The following is a 24145-nucleotide window of genomic DNA, read 5'->3' on the forward strand; positions in this document are numbered from 1 at the left end:
ACGTAAATATGCATATGTCAGCAGTAAAATATATGTAAAGGTACTGTGATGCTGGTTATTTGCCTCTGTGTCATGCCGGAGTAAGCTCGTCACTTATCACTTATTTACTTCTGCCGCTGGTGATGAAATAAGCTTGTTTTGATTTAGTCAAGCTTTCCGATCTAGGAAGGCAAAAATCAAAACGAAAATGGTCCGTTCCTTGATTCGAACGACGGCGAAAATCACATGACTCGTACTTCCTAGAAGGTTGCCTCTTATTAACCTTCCGGTACTCCAAACGCGTCGTTTATACAATAACTTGCCTTGCAAACATATTGATATTAATTGTTATCATTAACGAAAAGATATTAGTAATAATGGCGTTGAGCTAAGTTGCTCTTACACGGAAAACACAATAAGGAATGTTATGAAGAAAAATTTGGCAAATGCATTAAACTGTAAAAATTGATAAGATTAACGGTGATACGTATTAATGTATAGTAAAGAAAGTGATTGCTAACAATACAAGGAAATTCCCCATTTGCGGAAGATGCGTTAACAGGCACTAGCAAAGAAGGATGAAAGTTTTATATTTTGTATCTTGTAACGTTTTAGATATCTAACCTTTGCATGGATGTAATTATTTTCTTAATAATTCCATGAACCTAACGCACGCTTTCCTGCCTGACTCGTCGGATGGGTTGGATAAAAATAAAATGTAAATAGGCTCGTGATAAGTTTTCGTTTCGCTACAAATATTTCATTATTTTAAAAATAACATGCTTACTATTAATTTTCAATTTTTCCCGGATAAATACAACTCTAAGCCCTATCCATACTACGTCTCCGTCGCCCCCAAGATTTATATAAAAGTTTAATATTAATACATTTTTTATTTTTCAAGAAAAGAAATGGAAAAAAAATTATAACAATCAGAATTTAAAGGTAAACACAATTAATGTAATTTATAATTTAACTATTTATAAGAAATTTACCGAATCTTGCAACCACGTCGATGCGCATCGCCGCAGCGATTAGAATTCTTAACAAATTATAAATTTTAATTTTATGAATATTATTAAGAAAAAAAAATAAGGCAAAAAGAAATGTCAATTATTGAGTCGCGCAAGTTAAGTGGAACGGTGTGGAGAGGAGTTTTCTGTTACTCGAATTATTGATCTTTTCGTGTTTTTCACTTTCTTTTACATTAGCTTGCTAATTTTTTAGCTTCAAGTTTTCGTCTCCTTTTTCATATGTCAAAGTTCTCAATAATGTTCGAAGAATTTGTTTGCGGGTTTATTTTTAAATTAAAACAATACTTATTGTCTTTCTTCACATTATTCGCCAACTTTTCTTTATTTCCAATGTATTCGCTTTTTTTTTTTATTAAAATGTCACTCATACAACATCCGCAGCCGACCAACGATTTAGATAAATCAATCTACACCTTTTTGAAGTTGTTTCCATTTCCTTTTCTTTTGCTTAAAAAGTTTCTGTCATTTTTCCTATTTTTTACTAATTTCAAAACATATATTTGCGATAATTATCAACACATACTTCTTTCATTCTTATGGCCGCAACCTAGCGAACGTAGTGTACGTTCATACGTTTCACATTTTCCATTAAAAAATAAAAAAAATAAAAAACTTCCTCCTTTTTTCCTTTTTTGACAAAAAAAACCTCTCACTCTATGTGTATTACAATCTCCACTTTTATCAAAAAAAAGCATGTTTTTGAAAAACGGAAATTGGGCATTTGAATACTCTGTAATATTGGGTAGCTTGACCCGACATTTTTCATTTTTGTCCAGGTCTGTAGCCTAACTCGCATACGTAGAAATTTTTACAGTTATCATTCACCTGGTCTTAACATTGGTAACATACAGAAACTTTCTAAAGTGTATATATTCTTGATTCTCTACCAATTTAGCCAGGTGTGTACGTCTGCGTGGATGTGCGCTTTGGACTCTCTTAGTTCCAAAAATACATTCTTGGACAGCATGAAATTCAGAACCTAGTTTAAAAAGTTGTAAGCAGATATCATTTATGAGCCAAGCTACAACCTTTGTGTTAGCTGCGTCTTAGATTAATGCGTACAGAATAGTATGCATACTTTCTGGTATATTTGTGGTGGAAATTTCGAAATCTTAAGCATGACCATAGGCTGAGGTTGACAGAAAATTTTAGGAATCTTTTATAGTACATTGAAGGCGTAAGGGGTCACGAATATATCTGCTAGAACATTTCTCTCTTCAAGCTTGTTCCCTTAGAGATAGGCATAGAGCCGTAATGAGTAAATTACTTTAAGCCATAGCTTTGTGATAATTGAAGATCAATTACGCAATATCTAATTTTGCGAAGAGCTATCCCACACATAAATAAAAAGATTGCCCCTCTTTGCCACAAAAATTAAATACTATTTTTGTGCACGGGTTGATAAACACTCACAGAAATTGTTTTAATTTAGGTACCCAATTATTGTCTGACGCAGTGTTGTGTAGTACACTAAGGTAAAGTATACCCATCGCATACCCATCGCCATCGATATGTTTGGTCTTCATGCTTTTATTTGTTATCATATCAAAGTGAATGAGATAAAAGTTATCTTTCACCTTTGCTGCACTGAAAGGTATTGTTGTTAAAGATAATCAATTTACCACATCATGACGTGCACCGAAATAAGTTTTGAGAGTAAAATAATAATTTTGTTAATTACTCACATATTAAATACAATTATCTCCGCGCTTATATATAGTTGCTTAAGTTCGTCTTTATATGTCACGCCTTTACACTGCCGGTATTATTGCTTACTGACAGAAGAGATTGTATCAAAATTTTATGGACAACAGAAATTCATAGTCATAATGACGAAAAAGGGGATAAATGCTTATAAAGAAAAAAATCTACATGTGTAATAAAAGCAAACGAAATTTATGTAAAGGGTGTATGGAAGAGATTGTCAAATGTATAAAAAACTAAGTGATAAGACATGCTTTATCAAGCACGACATGCGGTTAATGTAAAATTCACATTATGTCCAGCAAAACCGATGAAGGCCACGGGGTTTCATCGATTAAGGTTAGCCTTTCCCTAAAATGTGATGTATCTCTCATAACTATTTGGGTTAAAATTCGAAACGGCGTTCATATTAGATGTTCATATTATTAAAAATCTTCGCGAGAGAAGTATCGGGCTTGCTTCTAAAATAAGGATTATTTCACTAATCATCATTATTTATTATATCTCTTTCAAAATTTATTGCACTTGAGCCAGGAATCTTACTTTTCCCTTCAAAGTTCTATCTATGAATTTACTTTCATAACATCAACCGATTTATGCTGGTTTTCTACGAAAACCATTTCAGTTTTTTGAAAATAAAACTCACATACCTGACGCTTTTGAAGTTTTGTAAAAGCGTGGAAAGGAGAAAAAATGCTTTTTTTATAAATATGTTGTTAAAAATGATTTTTTTTTTGTAAATAATTATAATGAGGTTTTTGCCTAAACAGAGTATATATATATATGCAAAATGAATAAAAATTTAGAAAAAACGTGGCGGACGTATAACATGCAAAATTGACAACACATTAATCAAATATAAATACAAAAAAATAGTAAAATAAATCATAATAATTATATACCAAAACTAGCCCTAACGTCATTAAGGTTCAAACAAAAAAAACTTCACTTTCATATCGGGTCCCTTCTACAAATCTCAGCAAACTTTTGGTTGTTGTTTTGCTTAATAGAAGAAGGAGAAGAAAATATAAATTTTTTTAATTTGTAATTTATTTCCAATAGATACGAATGACAAAGCCAAGAAGAGCCGAAGGCGCAAAAATTGACAGGTGAAAGAATAGGTGGGCAACGGAACAAATGAAATAATGAGCGTACCTCAAAATCGATTAATAGCGATTTATAAGAGAGCAATCGCGGATGAATGGAAAGAATAAGGCATATTAATATCGGGAATTTCCCTAAGAACATGCAGTAAGAAGAACTTGTAAGTGATTGAAGAAAGCAGCACATCTTTTCCATCCGGAAGTTGAATACAAAACAAAGCAAAATAGAGGGAAAGTAACCTGTGAGGATAAGCGCCATGAATAGTAGTCACCAATAATGCAAATTATTATTCTTCCCAGCGTTCAAGAGCGCTTTACTTTTAATCTGCAAACAACGGAAATCATTAACATTTTTATCTGTGCACTGAATCCTTCCGGGTACAAAAAGACTACAGCGATACATTTTTATAACCGCATATAAGAAACTGTTGTTGTCTTATTTTTAATTCCTTACTTCTGAATTAAACAATGTTAACCTAAAATCTGTATTTGTTTTCCCTCATATGTATGTAAATATGACTTTAATGTAGATTTTTATTGTTGGCAATTTGTCTTAATTTCTGTGTAAAAATTAACTTTTTGGTTTTTATTTGTATAACACACGAGGCTTAATCGTACACAGTTTCAACGCCTGAAACGTTTATTTTTTGCATTTTATTTCCCTTTGTTTATCGTTTCGTTTTATGCGAATGGTTGACTATAAAAATTATGTAAGACAAATAAATTTATATATATATATTTATGTCATGTATAAAAAAGAAAACTTCATATATATTTGTCTTATATTTTAAATATAGTTAGTTCACTACATTATGTTTAACTGATAACCATTATAAAAAAGTTTCTAAGGTTCCTGGAAAACTGAATATATGAAAACGTATATGGATACACATGTATACATATCATCTTCATGCTCCTCATTTGAAATCAATTTTACCTTATTAAGATTAAAGGGAAAATTATGGTTGCTCGGTGCAAAATCTAAGCTGTTTGCATCACCACCTTCTACCCAAGTTCTCTCATTTGTTTTGGAGAGGATTAACAGATGTTTACGGCATGCCATGGTTGGGGTGGTAGACCACTATTAACCACTTCCGGTCTCCGATATACTACTACTACTTTTATCGCCCTCTGTATCTTTTTAAAAATTGTCTCAATTTGTTTCAGCAGCGACGCGAAGTTGCTTTTGAGTCTAATGTTATATAGACGATTCAAAACTGTTTTTTTTTTGGCAAATTCTCAGTTCGTAGCGATGTTATCGACTTCTAAAGAAATTCATCCACTTTGCCAGCAATCGGTCGACCAGAGCGCGTCGTGGCTTTAAATTAGAAGTTTACAGAACGAAAGTGGCCTTCGACATCGATGAAGAATCTTCGCCATAAGCAAAACGAATTTGCTCTTTGCCCGCGAAGCCTGTTATCGCTTTAATATGACATTTAGTGGAATTTTTCGCCCACTCAATTCGTTTTTAAATACTTTCGAATAAATTGAAAATTTTCGTAAAAGTTTTCTTTCTAATTGTCTATTGATTGTTATTGCGGCTGCCATCTTCAATACACAGAAAATTTTACTTTATCACATTGAGTCGTAATTACAGGCGCGTGTAAAATTTCAGCAAGATAGAATGTTTATGGTCCTATTAATTACCTTACGCCACATCGCCTTATACAGTTATTCACCCGTTTTGGTAACTGTACACCAAAATTTACACATTACCTTGATACATACTTTTCATCAAAGCACGTGTCGAAGGAATCTTTATATGCGGTGTAATCTAAAAAGCAGACATCAAACAGACAGGCAGACGGACATGCAAAATCATTTTTTAAATTGATCAGAATAAAAACGGTGGGTCTATCTTACGCCCTTGTGCGTATTGCATACTTAATATACCCTGTGCCAAAAGTGGTGTAAGGTATAAATATGATGGTGATAACGAAGTGTTTGCTCCTGTATGTTAATAGAAAATTTATATAAAAAACGTTAATTTAGTAAACAAAAAATTGAAATTGGCGCTCACATGCCACATAGAAGGTTTCGAAATTAAGTTTGTAGGATGAGTGGAATATCTTCAGATAACTGGGACGCTTGAGAATAGCTTCGCTAAATATCTGAAATCGACCCTATGAAAAACTTGGTGTCATATGACACGCCAAGGAAATTTGAAATTCTACGCCATATTGGAGGAATCTTAAAAAAAATTTTAAGGCATGTGAAAAACATCCAAGTTTATAAAAGCACAAACGTCGAAGAGTGTCTAAGTTGATTGATTTGATTTCAATAACGTACGCTGGCAAGCTTCACGTATAGATATTTCGGTTTGAATACTGTGCTGTAGTTAAATACTTTCCGGCGGAAGATGTTTTATTAAATTTTAAACAAATTGAGAACATTATGATTATTGTTATTATCATTGTTATTATTATTGTTCTTATTTTTACTATTATTATTTGCGGTTTCAAGCAATGTCAAATAAGATTTCCAACCACAAGGTTTAAGTCAAATCGACTATCATCTTTTCACATGTAACTAGCGTTAGAATCGAACGTTTCTTTCCAATTCCGTTGAAGACGTGGTAAGGACAATGACAACTTAGCACAATCCTTTGCGAGATTTGTTTATGTAAAGTGATGCAAGAAGTAAAAGACAACAGAGCAGAATGAGTTATTATGTTTTGTGCATTAATCAGAACTAAGCAAACTTTTTGAAACATGAAGAATGTTAAAAATGTTATCCGTTTGTCGCCCTACACATCTACGTGTATGCTTTAAAAACAATGTTAACACGAGGTGGCTAACAAAATCCAAGAAGTCTCTGCGAGCTAATATATTGGAAGAAATCTCTAATCGCAGTCTTTACTTTGAAACTGACCTGAGTAAGCATTCAGAAAGTTTTGCATCTGCCTTAATTGCATTGATAATAACTAAGAAGCTTAACTATTATGTTATGTTTAGAATTTAGAAAGTAAAAAAACCGGGATAGGGACTTTGGCAACTTGATAACAGCAAAAGGCCTACACTATAGTAGGGTATTGATCGCTTTAAGAAATTTTGGCTATCATAAATGTATTTAAAATTCACGCTAGCTTAAACCAGAAGCACTTACCGGCTTATTTGCAACTTTTTTGTTACTGTCTGATTCAGCCATATCAGAAACGCTGACGTTCTTTGAGGACATTATGGACGCGCTAACTTACACCAACAAATCGGACTCAGGAGAAATTAGACGTTTCGGGCCCGTTTTAGCCCGACAAGGTGTATATAAACACTCCATGTCCAGTCTAAAAGACAGAAGTGGATTATGATGAACAGACAGACAAATTGCAAAAAAAGCCTCAACACAAAAATTTATCAATCAATTTGAGCAAAACTTTTCTGTTACGTTGACACTGTAACAAGAGATCAAAAGCAAAACAAACTACAAACACCGAAAAAATAAACAGAAAAAAAGAGAGAAAATAAGCAAAACAAAAAAAAGAGAGATTTTTATCAGAGCTCAAAATTTTTGTTTGCAAAAATCCAATGAATCACAGCGTAAAGAAAAAATACTTCTTTTACTTTGAACTCACTCACTTTCTACACACAATAAGGCAAATTAGCCGCGAAATTCAATAAGAAATTAAAATATTAATAACCGAAACAAAATATAGACGACTATACCGCGTGACAGAGTCGCCAAACTATTGCTGATATATGATAAGTTTATCGTCATAACCAACAGACAGCGTGCAATAGTATTTTTTAATTTCACACGATATCACCACTATGTGTGCATTTATGTGTGCTGCAGCATTAAATCAATTTCGCCATGGTTGTGTGACTACAAATGTTTATGTATTTATGTGTACATATGAGTGACATGAACAACACCGCAATGTCTACTACGTAGCCAAACATCCTTACAGTGAAATGTTGTATGTTAATGATGGATTTTTCTTAGCTCAACACGAATAACGGTTAATACCATGTGAACTCGTACAAATGTTATGCATAGTAAAATACTTCCTTCCCTGCAAGGTTTAAGCGAAACAGGATTTTCTCTCAACTTATGCTCCAAAAACTGTTTCTATTGATAACATGTTCATACAAAAATTTTACACATATTAAAAAAAGAAAAAATCAAACAACCCTTTGGGCAAAATATCTCATCTGTTACTTTGAAATTGAGACTCTCTTTTGTTTTGTATGGTTTCAAAATAATCCATGTATAAACCTTTCTGTATGTTCGTTAAAGGATGTTACGCCCAGCTATCAATCTTTATTTCTTTGTATTTTTTTTTTCTGATTTCCCACTTTGCCCACAAAGGACGATTTATAATTTAGAGAAAAGTGCTTAAAATATCATAAAACTGTGCTTAACGACACATTACTATGACATTTCATTTCTATTCGAAAAACTTTCCGTTACGTTGACGTAAACAAAGAATTTTACAGTAAGAGATGTAAGATTTGCAAATAATTTATTCACATATAAACGTGCAGTAGGTTGAAATAAACTTTTTAGCCTTGAAATTCGTAGTATTTGGTAAAACAATTGCAACAACACCAACAACAGAAACAGTTTTAAATTAATATTTACATAACACAAATAGAATGCAAGAAAGAATTTTAAATTTCGAATCACACCGAAACTCAGGAAAATTAATTCACATAAAACAATAACTTTTAGTTTGTTCTTAGAAACTTTAGAACAGTAGCTAGTAGTACTTGCTTCCTAGACACGCAAGTCTTCTAGTAACTCATTATTGCGCAGTGCTGCTTATACAAAATAACGAACTCAGCACACTGGACTCTCTACTATTTCAATATCCGCTCAACAATGTGCCGAATTTCGGCTGTCTCCATATAATTGAAACATATGCAGCAATGCTATATGAAGAAATATTGTTAGACAATGTTATCAAAGTAGCGATCCAGCTTAATAATGAACAGTTTATAATTTATTCCAGTATAAGCAAATTTTGTAAAAAGACACAGCGATGAAACTGGAAAACTATGTATAAGCCACTGCCTGTAACAGTTTACGAAACTTCTAAAGAATGATCACTCGCGCTTACGGCTGGGTAAGTGGATATCCATTTAGCTAGGGACGATTGCTGATGCTCTGGTCGACATTAGAAGTCTGGGCACCACCATGAAAGCTAGTGTGTATATTTTTTATCTCTACATCTTGAAAGGTCATCCTTATTTCTTTCATACATATTATTGTCACAACTCACATATTGCTTTTACAATGGTATGATGAGCTCGTAGTTTACATAGCGAAGTTGTAACGTTTCTACGTTCTTACTTAAAAGATCGAGTGTGGACAAGGGCGCAATCATAAGGTATTTAAATGTGTATTACTTTTAAAAAAATATATCTGATAAAGTAAGTTTTCTTCAAAGATATCTCATTCTATGGAAAACTTAGACTACTAGGAAAGTATTGAGACAATGATGAAGATTTGCGATGCTTGCCCTTGTCATGAAATAAGAGGTGTCCTGTACAATCGGCCAATGACGGAAAGAATAGCAAAAATTTCCGATAAACGGATTAACAAAAATGGCAGATATCTGACATTGGCGGCTAGTTTTCAAGAGGTTTAAAAGCAGACGATTTGTTGAAGCTAAGAAGACCTGCATCTTGGCATTTGAAAGAAAAAAGCCTTGAAGTGTTTGTGAAAGGCCATGGCATAGAATGTTGTGAAATGCTAAAATTCTCGTTTCTGTAATTTTGGAAATAACTTTCTGAAAACAGCCTTTTACAAATTGAAATAAAAATTATGCTACTCACAATTCGCTGACACCTACATTTACGTATATTAGAAAAAGACATAATGTCAAAAAAAGATTGCCCAATATAGGACACTCGGTGAAAAGCAGCCTGTGGCTATTAAAAGGCAACTCTTTGCTTTTTAAAATATTTCCAACCTAGGGATTTTCTCAACAGACTCTTGTCACCATTTTTATCGACAGGAATTGCCGGCTTTCGTTTCTCATACAAAAGCTCGAACGTATTCTTACCAAACTTTTGGCCACTGCTGTTACATATAGTCATGACCACTTTAAGCTTGCAAGTCAACTTGTTCACTTTTTCGTCTGTCATGAAGAAATCTAATCTTTTAAGCCCAGCTTGTTATAATAGTACGCATGGTTTGCTAACCTAACTGCCAAAAAAAAACAGAAACGAAAATTTTAAATTCTTTTCGCAATTTACAGAAAATGTTGGCCTAAAAAGAATGTTCCTATAAAGTTCGATACAAAAGTAATAAAATAAATTCCTTGACCATGGCTTGTTTAGAAAGAAATCGCAGCAGTGTTATTAACCTTTGGGGCACCATTCGTATAATTTTTTCGAACAATTTGTTAATAGTTTTTCAACTACGTTTTCATTCTTTATTTATGGTGTTTACACATAGGTGCCCTGATTAGCCCTTCTTTGCGAATTAGTTGGCGAACCAAATATATCATCATCAGCGTGTAGAACCAAAACAGAACAGAACAAACTTCAAATAAAATGTAAATAATACAAAGTTCTATTTTATGTGCTGTGTTATTACAAATCATTTTTTACATAAATAAATTCTCAACACCTAGGAATTATTTTCTTTATAATTATTTATTATTATTTACTTAAAAGAATTTTTGTACACATTTTTACAGTTTACCGCTTCTTTTTTCTCATATTTTTAGACAGTTTTTAATTGGTTTGCTTGCTATGCATTAAAGCAGGGAGTTTTAGTTTTCTGTGCACATATTTTTGAAGGAAATTAAAACTATAAAGCAATAAATAAAGTATTTCCTTATCACTTTAAAGCTTCATTTTCGATTTTTTTTAATTTTGAAATGTTTTTAGAAAATAGAGAAAAGAATTTCTATTTTGTAAAACATTTAGTGGCATGAATTTCTATAACAGAAGACATCATGACAAATTATGTAACTCAAATGTAACAGTAATACGAGTGAAATATCAAGCAAATCTCTTAAATAATGTGCGTGAAGTAAGTGGATTTTATTTCTAATCGCGTACACATCCGCACAGTAATGCGTATGTAAACAAGCATATACCATATCACGAATGGAGTCAAGTTTGTAAGCAAGATATTTGGAACGCATTCAAGCCGTCAGTAAGCCAACACATATGCCTGCGTAAAGAAAAATAAATTTGATGAAAAATAATGAAAACATGTGCAAAAATTCTGCTTTCTAAAAAGTGCCAATATACCAAACACATATACCAAATTATATGCATACGTATACATACATATACATACACGTATGCATATATTTGGCGTTAAGTGGGAAAGAATCTAAAGGACGCCCGTTTTGGTAATATGAGACTTTAACACGCTAAAAGATACCTATACTCTGCCCTCTGGCGCAATCATTTAGGTATGTTCTCATAGGGGGGTTGTCCTTTAGACAATATGGTGGGATCTACGATAACGCTCCTGATTTGATTTCTTTCTTCAATATGTTTTCTATCGCTTCCCATTTTTGCTGACCATGCTGCGTGGTTATCACAAGATTGTCGGGGAGGGTAAACTCCCGATTTCCTATTTATAGTCTTAATGGTCCCTCTTGGTATTTCGGACAGGTGAAGAACATATGTTAAATGTCTTTTGTCATATTGCACACACACGTCTTGAGAACATATTTTCTTCAAATTTCGTTCGTATTATTGTTGCTCCTATGTTACATAATTTGTCTTGATATCCCCAATTATCGCAATTTGCGCTACTAAATGTGTTTTCTTCTTCTGTAAGCCAGGATATGAATAGTAGATAAATTTGTATTTATTTATTTATTTATTTAATTTTACGATTAGTAAGCAGTGAGGATTTTATCAGCTGAAGGTATCTTCAATCACATTGATAGTTGAGGTAGTTAAATCTATGCCTTGCAGCAAAATAAGCGAAATAGTCCTAAGAACAACTTTTCATAAATTTTTTGAAATGTTTTTGTTTTCCTATTTTTGTGAAATTTAATAGTCTTGCTAAACCATAAGGGGCGCATGCTACGAGGGCGAGGTTGCTTCATCGAAACGGAGCAGCAAAATATTAGTTTATTGGAGGAAGTTGAATTTGGCAAGTTCGACTCATTCAGCGGACCATCCTGCCTGTAATGAAGGGACACATAAATAGATATCTATCTACGGGTCCTCTGGTAAGCTAAAAGGTGGATAACGATCTACCGCTATCTCCGGCAAATTGGCGAAGCAAAGATGTAGCAGTATGTCGTTACAATTATTCGTGCGGTTTTAATGAAGTAAATTACGTTCAAATAAGTCATTGGAAAACAACATAGTTGAAGTGGAGATCATATAGCTAGAACTATCACCATAACACCAAGTGACTTATGGCAAAGAGAAATTTCCCAACGCTATGACTATATCAGCGGGTTTCGACTTTTCGGCCATGTCACAAATGAAGACAATATGTTTTTTATAAATAGAGATATCTGCATTTGGCTGAATCAAGGAGCAACTTGCATATAATTGTTACTGCTAAGTTTAGCCCGAATGCCGTCAGTCTTGAGACGAATCTTGTCTTTCTGGGTGGTACTGCCGCCAAGCGAACGTCATCCGTATTAGGAACGATAAGATTCACAGGTAGAGAATGTTGAGTTGGAGAGAAAATAGGGGGAGTGACTACAGTTGCTCGTTACAGCTTTTAGCACATAAATTTACTATTGCAAAATAAATTTTTTCCTCTCTATTTTCTGAAAACAATTACTACTTAAATAACTCGTAAACGAAACTTTAACCTGATAAAAAATATTTTATTTATTGGCTTATAGTTCTAATTTTCTTGAAAAGTATGTGGATAGAAAATTAAAGCCCCGTGCTTTAATGCTTACCAAGCAAACCAGTTAGGAAATTTACAAAAATTGAGATAAAATAAACTGTGAACAGTACAAAAAATATGTAAGCAAATAAAACTATGTCGTACTAAATATATGTGAAAAATTTGAATAAGATGGGATTTTCAAAGTAAGGTGTCTTCTAGGAAGTGGTCGAAAAAGGGATCCAATTCGAATAATTTTCAATAGCGATTGTCTTGGCGACAAAACCCGTTAATGCACCAAATTTCATGGAAACATTTTAAAAATTTGCGGCTTGTAGGTTGAACACAGCAAAAAAGAAAGGTGAGTAAATTTCAAGTTCTCCTAGACGTCTTATCCATCTTTCCATCACAAGTAGTTATATTATATAATAAACTTGTCTCGGAATAGTAATTTATCACAAAATGTTTTCGAAAGCTTTTACTGCACGTCCTAACAAACTCAGTTTTTGTATAACTACTGATTGCTTTGTTAGCTGATTTCTATATATGTGATATGTAATCGGTTTATATATATGCGATATGTAATAAATTGTAGCATTATCGATTTATCGTAGTCCACTCACTTATTAATCATTTATGCTAAGTTTACAGTTTCTTATATTTCCACATAATGCAAATGTAATTAGTTAAGATAACCCTTCAACTTTAGCTATAACCCACCTTAAATGTAACTTTAGTAATAACCTAGTTTAAAACAACTATTTTGCTTAAGCCGGCATAATAATTTATTATATTAGACACTGACCACAGTTTAGTTGAGTCAGGATTAGAATTAAAGAAAAGTTAATAAACGGCAACTTATCATTACATTGATTATGTTTTCACTAAAAAATGCTGCTTGGAGAAAACAATTTATGAAATTGTTATCACGACTTCAAAACAAGAGGATGATTCGATTCGATTTTTTATCGATTATGACTAATGATTTCATGGGATATAATTACGCCCATCACCGGAGGATGAGCGGTATGTGCACAACACCGACAAGCAAGCTTCCAAGACACTGTAAAATTTACGAATAATTGATTAGTGCTAAATGTGAACCGTTCTGAACGTATTTTTTAGTCCGTCTGTCCATATAAACGTTAGTTGCTGTATTCATGATCACAAACTTTTATTCTATAAAAATAGAGAAAAATTGGCCACACCCACTCTGCGTTATTTGCTGCTTTATTTATTTTTTAGGATAATCGCGATGGGTGTTAAAAGATTCAGTCAAAAGCGAATATAATTTTCTGACTTGTGTTTGTTTTCAATCTACAAAAAGTGAATCGGCCACCACAACTGTGATATACCCGTCCTTAAGTTCGCCTGATGCATTTATGTGTACACATAGACTGACGACTAATTGTTTAGTTGGCATTTCTCTGTTTCGCTTTAAAATGCAGAGTGTGCAGATAATTGAAATCCTTTGGTAGCTACGTATGTAAGAAGAGCGATTCTAACATTCTGCTAGCGTGCTGCCGTATATGAATGAATGAATTTATTTAAATATTGTTTGTTGCAATTTTTGTGTTCTTCTAATAATTCTCATTGTGTTTATAAATTATATGGCATATAATACAACGCTGTGAGAATTCAAATGCACTCTGGCTTCTCCTCAGTTGTCGAATAAATCTTTCGCCTTTTACTAAAGATTTCCGTGGAGAGGAGCACTCTAATGAGTCTATAAGCAATTTTTTTCGTGGCTTGACCTATTAAGGTTGAGTCCGCAAATGATAAATAAGATTTAGATAGAAGAATGTGAAATCTTTTTGCATAGTGAAAAACATATCATTTTTGTTTGTCCAATAAACATTCCCTGGTTGTGTGCTGTATTTATTAAATCCGCTCTCGAACTTTTAGAAGGAGGAGCGCGTGAACACAATAGTGTTAGCAAGTAGATGATAATATAGATTAGAGGTTCAGGTCAATTAAAACAGTTAAACAGAAATAGGAAGTTGCGGTAAAAAATTGTATTTTAACATGTATATAGCAAATGAAAAAAGGTGGAAAATTTGCGTTGTGACGAACGTCCATAAATCTGTCTATCCTTGTGTTTGCCTGTTTCTGTGAACAAGAACAGTGCCGTTGAGCTATATAAATGGAAGTTCCTTAACAAGAGCATTTGTGCGAATTACATAAAGAAATCAAGACCGAATATTAAAAAAATAAAACCTATAGTTTTTGCGAAACGTAATCAAGGAATATTTGTTTGAACAAGCTGATGATCATAACTCACTGTCTCATGTTTATGTATTAGACACATTTTATTCAAATAAAAAAATACTTATAAACATGTCAAATTAACGCAAAAACAGAAGCAAGTGAAGAGTAAAGCAGCAAATCCTTTTGTGAAAATGCCGAAGTGAATGTAACGAACTAGCAAAAGAAAACTACATACAAGCACGCAGAAACGTAATGGCAATTTGCAAAAGAGAGGGGAGCAAAATGTTACAATTGTATATGTAAATGCTAACTGCGTCCTCATCTTCAATGCGGCGGTACACAACCGTCATCCAATGCAGCAGCACCCAACCATCATTAAACACGGCGCTACCTGTCCATCATGGCATCTAGTAGTACCATCGTCAAATGATGGCTCTTTTTTCATTGTAAGCTTTTTAATTACGGTGTAATTTAATGCACACTATTTTTATCCTATTTTCAAAGCTGAGAGATATTACATAGTATTAATAATTATTTCTAATTTTCATTCATTTTTTGTTAACTCCGTCTCTTGTAACGTATTAAAAATGTGGTAATTCGTTTTCTTTTCAATGAGAGGAAAGCGGCTTAGGAATTAGAGAATCCATCTTCGGGGTATCCGACGCAAAATTATGGGCCGAAGGAGACCATAGGTACGCCAGGCACGCAAAATAGCCCAATTCATAATCTCAGCTCGTACGATAAGGAAGTTTCGATGCCCCGTCTGTCCTATTAAGGTGTGTATTCCTTGAGTGTAACCGTTTGGGTAAAAAGTGAAACTTGCTCTCACGTCCAGAACCATCCCTTACTACCCAACTAATTAGATTTCCAATGGCACATGTGTTTATCCTCTACCGTCTGTCTGACCTGTGTCTCGGGCTTTGTTAGTATGGTTAATTTCAACGACCTGTGGGAGATATCATCAGGACTCGGCGCCTTGCTTTCGTTAGTTTAGTTTGCGATTGCAGTTATTTCATCCTTCGGTACTAATTCTATGCTTCTTGTTTCATCTATCCTAGGGATGTAGTCGCGATTCAACGATATTTTCCACCAAGGTTGGACATGGTCGTAGATGTTGTTGCGGAAATCCAAATTCATGTTCCATGCCCAGCAAACAAATTAACAAGGGGAAGGAAAATCCAAGTACACATGGCGCGTCATGCAGCTGTCGGACGACGTCGCCATGTAGGTGATAGAATTTGTGGCAAGGGTTTAACGTGGGTTCCTGCCTGTAAGGCTTAACCCCACGGTGGCCCAAACCACTTTTTAAGCGTACTACGCCCCCTGGCGAGTTAGACAATCCCCACAGAGTAGGGGCCTAAACAGCACCAGAGTCCAGATCAGTTTATTGTGTATGGAACAATAAACCCCACTCCGGTGAGTGGCGAGGCCTAGCTGCACTCATTGTTCCATTTTAGCTAGGAACTCGCCAACCACAACCACCACGAGTACTCCCCGAAGGGCCGCACCCAGTAGTCAGGACTCACCAATTGATCAACTGACTGCTTCCGCCATAAGGCTTCCACTGTGCTTGTTGATCAATTACCACCTTTACCCGCAGGCATTCATGACATGTGTTCAAAAGTAAAAATAGGTAAAAGGGGAGAACTTATTCATCATACCCCTTTTCCATTCTTGCATGTATTAATTAATTTACCAGACATTTTCTTTCATTCGGCCAAAGGGAAAGCCGTCCATCAATTCCTTTTTGCATGTATTAATTCATTTACCAGACATTTTCTTTTATTCGGCCAGAGGGAAAGCCGTCCGTCAATTCCTTTTGCATAAATAGTGTAATTAATTTATTTATTTGTTACGACTTAAGAACAAGTCCATCATATACCCGCAGGCATACGTGGCTTAGTGAGCGAGCTTCCTGACCCCCGTGGCTCCCAGTTTATTTTGCAAAGCCTTATGGCACACTTTGGGCGTTTGTTAAAAACAACCGTACTTGCTTCGGATCCTCCATACTTTCCTGGTAGCTAACACCAATGAACTACTTTTCTTCAAGATATATAGGTCTCGGGTATTGCACTGAACATGGTAGACTAGTCTAATGCACTCTACCATGCACTCGCTAGATTACTACCTTCATTGTACTTAAACCCATTCAGTGTATTTCCTTGGTAGTAACTAGCTATTGAGTAAGAGCTCTTCTTCCAGCCAACCCCTCCACCATCTATCAGAAACTCGTCGCCGAGTTAGCAGCCCAAAACCTTAAACTCTTCTTAGCCGGCCGAAGCCGTTGCCCGGGGATCACCGCTGGGAGGTGAGAGTTTCGGCACATCTATACTTCTTATCAAAGCATAGTTCATCTCCCCCATGTAGGTGATAGTAATATTTTCATAAAAGTGTAAATGAACAGAATATTCGTAGAAGGCAGAGTCAGTCGAAAAAGAAAATTTAAGTGGAGAGTACGGCCGAAATAAATTATAAATAATCATAACCCATAAAGAAGTTTATAGTGATACGAACCGTATCATGGAAAGCAAATTTTGTAACAATATTTATATTTTATTCTACACACATATATATATATATTGCATCCTATACAAATTTAACTCTATGAACTATCAAATGCCAACGAAAAACTAAAGTTCCAGGGAATATAAAAATAAATAAATATATTAAATTAATAAAATAAGGAACTAACTCAATATAAAAAATCAAAAAATATAAAAAAATTTAAAAAATATATATTCGAAAATACCAAAACATACTTTCGAAAAAAAAGGATAACGTCGAGCAGATGTCAAACGAATAAAAATTATAACAAGTAAAACAATTAAATTAGGTCCGGACCGAATCTTTTGCACACATCACTTTTTAACCCAAAAAAAAGAAGAAGAGATAAAAGAATAAAATGCTCATGCTCTTTAACATGGAGTGGGCGCTTTTATCGTAAAGGCATGCAGGCGTTGCTGGCTTGTCCTTTGAAAAGTTTAGGTCAATTGCAAATTCGTTTGCAAATTTCTACGCGATATCTTCATTTTCACTACCGGGAGAATGTTTACCACAAATACTACAAAGTTGCGCTAACAGCCAGATGGACAAACGAATAGGCAGATATGTTTAGATGCATTCAAAATATGAAACTGCCCAAGAATTTGTACACTTTATGGGGTTTTTGAAACTTGTATCTGCATGTTATAAAGGTATTGAAAAAACAATTAAATTTTGATACAATATAATGTTCGATAGGCATGGCCATTTCTTTTATATTTTTGTGCACAAATGCTACAACATCGCCAAATGAGTATGCATTCAAATTTTTGTACATTTATCTGCTATAGTTTAGGGGTAATGAACAAAAGAATAAACTTTGAAACTAGATTTCCTTTTTCTATCTTTCACAGTTTTTCTAAACACAAGAACTAGCGTCAGTGACGTTCGCGTGGGTAGAATATTTGTCAGTGCGGGTTCCACATATTTCATGTTTTAATTAGGACAGGGGATTACCGCTAATTATACTTTTAGAGTTGTGAATGCTTAAAGAGTTGAGAATGCTCCTTTGATCATCAACTTTAATTGCGCTACGTTTCTTTTTTTACATTTGCAAGAAAAGCAACATTTTAATTTTGCGAAGAAAATTTTATAAAGGAACAGTTTTGCGAATAAAATTGATCGAACCTATTTGAATATAAAAACTAGGAAGGTTTGAGAGGAAACGAAAACAATATTTTGCTTACGAAAAGAAATCTAGTAAAAACTATTATTATTTTGTCTGGGAGAAGGCGAAAGAATTTCAATTTTAAAAATTGCTAAATGATTTTTTTTTGCAAACTCTACCCTAAAGTTTTTTTTGTGAACGAAAAAGTCCAAAGTGTACTGCAAAATAAACAAATTGCTTACCAGTGAATTTTGACTTGACATTTACACAAACATTAAAACAATATTTAATTCATTCATCAATCCATTTAAAAAAACTACAAAGGTTTTCTTTTACAACCACTGTTAAAAATCTTGTGTAATAAGACGACAAATTGAAAGTCATAAACTGTGCTTTGCGGAGATAAACAATCCTAGCCCTTAGCTTCCAGCTTTACTCGCCTTAGCGGCACAGAAACGCGTTTGTCAAAAACCAACTCTAAATAAGCTTAAGAGGTTGTGGCTAGTATTTTCTACTTGCATTTAAATATTTATTGTTTGCATTCATTGATAGATAGATCTGTATTTGTGCCTATAAATATGAAAGCGGTGTAAGTCAAATATTTTTTGTTTCGAATTGTATAATAGGTTCGCCTATTTTATTTATTTTGCTATCCCTACGCCGCTGCCGTTCTTTGTTTTGACTTCTTTTCTTCTTTGGTCATTCTATGTATTCTCTTTACTTTTCCGTCACTTGCTCTCTAATCTGCAGTTAGCGCCATTTGTCGTCCTGGCGCTTTCATATCTTCACGCTTAATTGGGGCTTTCTTACCACACTACACGGCACTTCTCAACAAGCCTTGATCATCCGCTTCATCTCTCGCTCTTTCTACCTGTTTTCTTTTCTGTTGCTTTAATCGGTCTTCACTCTAATTTGTTTCGTTCATATCTCTCTACTTATGTTTATGGTGCCTATTAAGACCGTAGGATTCGTGTTCCCGTAACATTCTTCCTATCCCTTTTCCCTTTTCATATGTTGCCCTTCCCACTTTTACTCCTTTATCATTTTCCTACTTTTGCTTATGCGTCTCTTGCTTATTTTCTTCTATCCCATTCTTTACTGAGCCACCATTTATTAATTGCTATTATTTCAAATCTATAAACTGCCTTTTTGAATGTCTTTTTCCGCCATTTGTATTTTTTGCTCTCCGCATCCTGTTCCTACCCACCACGCTTTAATTAGTTGATCAAATTTCGAAAATTTGCTGCGAATTTCTGTTATCTATGATTTGCTGCTGCTAGTAGGGTAAATAAATGTTTGGAAATGGGAATTGTCTACTGCCCTTATAAAATTTATTTCCTTAAATTGGTTATGCGAGAAGTTAAAACACATCTTTATGAAATACTAAATTCTTGAGTTGTCAGTTCTGTTATGAGTGTGAACTATTCCTGTTGAGTTTTCGCAAATAAATGCTTTTTATACCCATCACGTGTGGTACAAGGTATATTAAGTTTGTGCAGCCATATATAATACGCACATGGACTTAAGATGGGGCCACTTTTTATTCAGAACCATTTTCTGAATATGGGCTTTCATGAAAATATGCTTTTGCATAAAGAGTTTTTAGAGTATTATTACCAAAACAAGCGAATCGTTGCGTTAGGTGAGATAATGTAGGTAATCGCAAAGTTGGTCTTGCCCGAGTATAATGTTGTTACTTGTACTATGGTTGTGTAAGATTTCTGTAAAAGAATTCTAAGGGCAATGCCAGCAGAATGAAGATAAAACGCAGCAATGTTGGAAATGAGAAGACCAACAATAAGAAGAATTAAAACCAAAAATTAGAGAAATCGAAAACCAAACAATTAGTGTTATATTAAAGCATCCACAAACCAAGACAAATCCTCCATCGGGCTTCATAGCTGTTAGCACATTTTGGATATGTATCGCCCAATTAGCTTTCTTCATTACTTTTTGTTTGTCATTGTATCCGAATGTATCAAACTTAGACTCGTCAAAAAAATTTACATTTATCCAAAAATCTATATCATCATTTTTGTGGAGTTTTGTAATTCAAGGCATTTTATCGGATTAACTTCGCTTATAAATGGTTTTTTCCTTGGGATGCAGATAACAACTATTAAATGGTTGATTAAGGTGAAAATTTGAGGACATCTAGTTGCTTACATTTGCATAGTTAGCTAAATATCTCTCTATTCCTAAAAGCTATTCTAACACCACTGTAATTAATGAGAAACTCAAGGTTCTCGAGATATTTTGAAGAGACCATAACCTACCCCTTTTCCTTTTCTTTGAGTTGAGACTAAAATAATCTTTATATGTATAGCTGAGGGTATTAGACCTAATTTAGTTTAGGTAACATACATTCTCATATATAAAAGAAAAGCAGGGAAGAACAGTTTAAATTGCATATTGTTCATTTAACTTAAGTTATTTCCTGCTTTTTCTGCATTCTGGTGTCTAGCACTAGACTTTCATCAGCATGAGAAGCTAGATTTTCTCTTGTCTCATATATTTTGATGCATATATTTTGCAGTACAGCGTACGCAGTAATACATCTAAATTCATAAGAACGACAGTCATGTTAATATAAGAAAACGAAAAGTAAATGCACGCAAATAAAGTATAAGAGCATCTTTTAAATTCGAAATCACTTTTACTAGCAACACTTCTATTACTTATGGAATTAAATTTTTTCATTTTTTCTATAGGAAGGAAAGGTTTAATGTTTTCCGTACCGTTTCTCTTAATTACGTTTCTATACAAAGAAATTTATCATATTTTTCCCTCTCAAGCTAATGACCTGAAAAACGACTTGCGTGCATCCATTTAAAGAGAATTTAAAGAAAATAAGTTTTTAGTGATATTTTGTTCTCTCGTCAGTTAGAGCACCCGAATATTTTTGTAGCCACAACAACAACTTCCTTGCCAGTTGGCCGCCATCATAAGGAAGCGTTTACTATAAAGAGCTTTAGACAAATATTAGTTTGGGAAAAAAGAAATCCATTATTTTTGTATGAACTTCAGGACTTTATTTAACATGCTTCGGATTGTCCGATTTGGGTCAAATATGCACCGTTTTGTTGTACGATTTGTTAACATTTTAAAGGTAACTTCAAAATGCCTCTCTCATAGAAGTGCTGGTCTCTATTTGCAAAAAACTCTAGTAGTCGATTTTCACAATCCTCCCTAGATTCCAATTTTTTATCACTAAAGAAATTTTGCAATGCAAGAAAAAGGTGATAATCGCTTGGTGCCAAGTCCGAACTGTATGGCGGATGCATTAAAACTTCCCAACCAAGCTCCCGAAGTTTCTGGCGACTCACAGTAGATGTGTGTGGACTAGCGTTGTCCTGGTGGAACACGACACCTCTCCTGTTGGCCAATTCTGGCCGTTTCTGGTCAATCGCTATCTTCAAACGGTCCAGTTGTTGACAGTAGAGATCAGAATTTAGCGTTTGGCCATATGGAAGCAACTTATAATAAATAATCCCCTTCCAGTCCCACCAAATGCATAGCAAAACGACTGCTAACATGCCGGTCAACTTCGATCATTTCTCCGATTTTATCGACATTTTCGACGACCGGCCTACCTGTGCGAGGTGCATCTTTAACATCAAAAATTTCTGAACGGAATCTACGAAACCAAAATTGCACATAATTGGCTGTTACAGTATCGGAACCATAAACACCATTCACAATTTTAGCCGCCTGGCTTGCATTTTCGCCTTTGTCAAAGAAAAACTGTAAAATGTACCGAATTTTCTCTTTGTTCACTTCCATTTTTAACACGCTGTAACTCACAACTGAAGCACCAAACAAAAAACAGCAGAAGAATATTTTTTACTGCGAAATGTCACCTTTCCAAGGAGCATAAGTCTGAAATTGTTTGATCGGTACTTTACGAGAAATCTATCAGTGCAGCCATCTACCGAAAAAATAATGGATTTCTTTTTCCCCAATATATCCGTCAGCACACAGAGGCTTATGGTGTAACCCATGCAAATGTGTATATCAACAATAGGAATGAGCCATATCTATCAACAAAGAACTCAGCAACATAAACACAAGGGGCAGCAGCAGCAATAAAAGCAATAATAAGAAGGAAAGCAACTACACACAAACAACGGAAACCCTAACAACACAGCATGGTGGTGGTATGACATTGAGAGTGGCAACACGAAAACTCGATCGTGATGTATTAAAACGCCCTTAGGATGGTAAATGCTGGCATTGTTGCGAGCTCTCATCTACATCACAGGTACACCAACAATACGTGCGTGTAAGTATTATATTTAGTTTAATATAAATCCCAAATGGATACATGACCGACATAAATATGTTGTATGGATTTTTTCTAACAAATATAGTAAATACTGCTTTTGTGCCTTTACACCCATTGCATACTGATTTTATCAAATGTTAGTAAACCATAGATATGTTTACGACCCTACAATCAGAAAATGTTTATGCGTGTATAAATGCGTGAATAAGAAGGGCATGTTTGCCTGACAAATTTAGTGAAGTGGTGGATACAATTTTAAGATATTTCCTTAAAGAATAAATAAGGAAGTTGGAGTTGAATGTACCCTTCATAACTAAAAACTGTTGTTCAACGCCGAATTAAAGAAAAGTGCAAATTTGTTTGTGTACCTGTTAATCCTCGAAATCACGATTCCACAAGGATAATATAATTATGTACAAATAGGACGGACTAGATATATTTTATACTCTTTACAAATACTTCTAAGTTGTCTAAAAATACGATATCTCTAATGAAGCAATATGTATTGCATCCTGGAATCAAATATTAAATGAGTAATAAATATGAGAAGATTAATGTGGTCTATGACAAACAAATTAATTTTGCGTCAGCTCATGTTTTAGACCTTCACCTATAGAAGAGTTTCCCTCAAAACTGCCAAAAACTAAAATTTTTGGTAAAATTTTATCGCGAAAAAAAATTAAGAATTGTATTTGACTAAGCGGTGTACGAAACTTAAAGGCAACCTTGCTTGTCTGTAATGTTTTTATCTGTCTCTTTATTTTTTTGCTGCATAGCAACATAACAACGGTTACACATCTGATCAGTGAAAATATAAATACTAAATAATAATAAAATCTGCGAAATATATAGATATCGGAAAGTTGGTTTCTATTTTTCGGAGCGTTAGACGTAGGTGGAGTTTGCAAACTTATTTTTACTATAAGTATAAGTGTAGCAAATATAAATTAACTTTTAGAATCTCTTGGTAGATATTATTGCAAATTTCACATTAAGATCCGATACATATTACAAGTTACATTTTTTTTATATTAGCGGATCACGGGTAGCTTCAAAATTAATTTGCGGCCGCCAGTTGAAAATTTTAATTTTAATTTTCAGCATACAAAAATGTATAGAGATATCTTTGAGGTTCCGAACTGGAAAAGGTAAATAAACTCTTGAACACTTGAGCTCATCCAAACCGAATCGGAATCCTACACTAATTAATTATGTGCACAGCTGTAGGCTTTCTTATGAGTATTTCTTATTTTTACTAACGAAAGGATGAATGACACATATATTAATCATATAGTGGCGAGGATATAAAAATAAATAAACACGAAAAACACGGATAAATATGAATAAAGAAATTGATAATAAAGCCAGAATATGCTTTTGACCCGGACAAAACTTTCATTCTTTTGGAAAAGATTTT

The 24145-nt window shown here is 34.1% G+C and overlaps 1 non-coding gene across 1 annotated transcript; it reads left to right on the forward strand.

Moving 5' to 3' along the window:
• The first annotated feature begins 14230 nt into the window (after positions 1–14230).
• LOC119641429 lies at positions 14231–14354 on the forward strand. Its single transcript, XR_005247834.1, has one exon. It is a non-coding gene; the product is annotated as a U5 spliceosomal RNA (small nuclear RNA).
• Positions 14355–24145: the final 9791 nt, after the last annotated feature.

The sequence above is a fragment of the Glossina fuscipes genome, unplaced genomic scaffold (genome assembly GCF_014805625.2).
Source record: "Glossina fuscipes isolate IAEA_lab_2018 unplaced genomic scaffold, Yale_Gfus_2 149, whole genome shotgun sequence".
Lineage (NCBI taxonomy): Eukaryota > Metazoa > Arthropoda > Insecta > Diptera > Glossinidae > Glossina > Glossina fuscipes.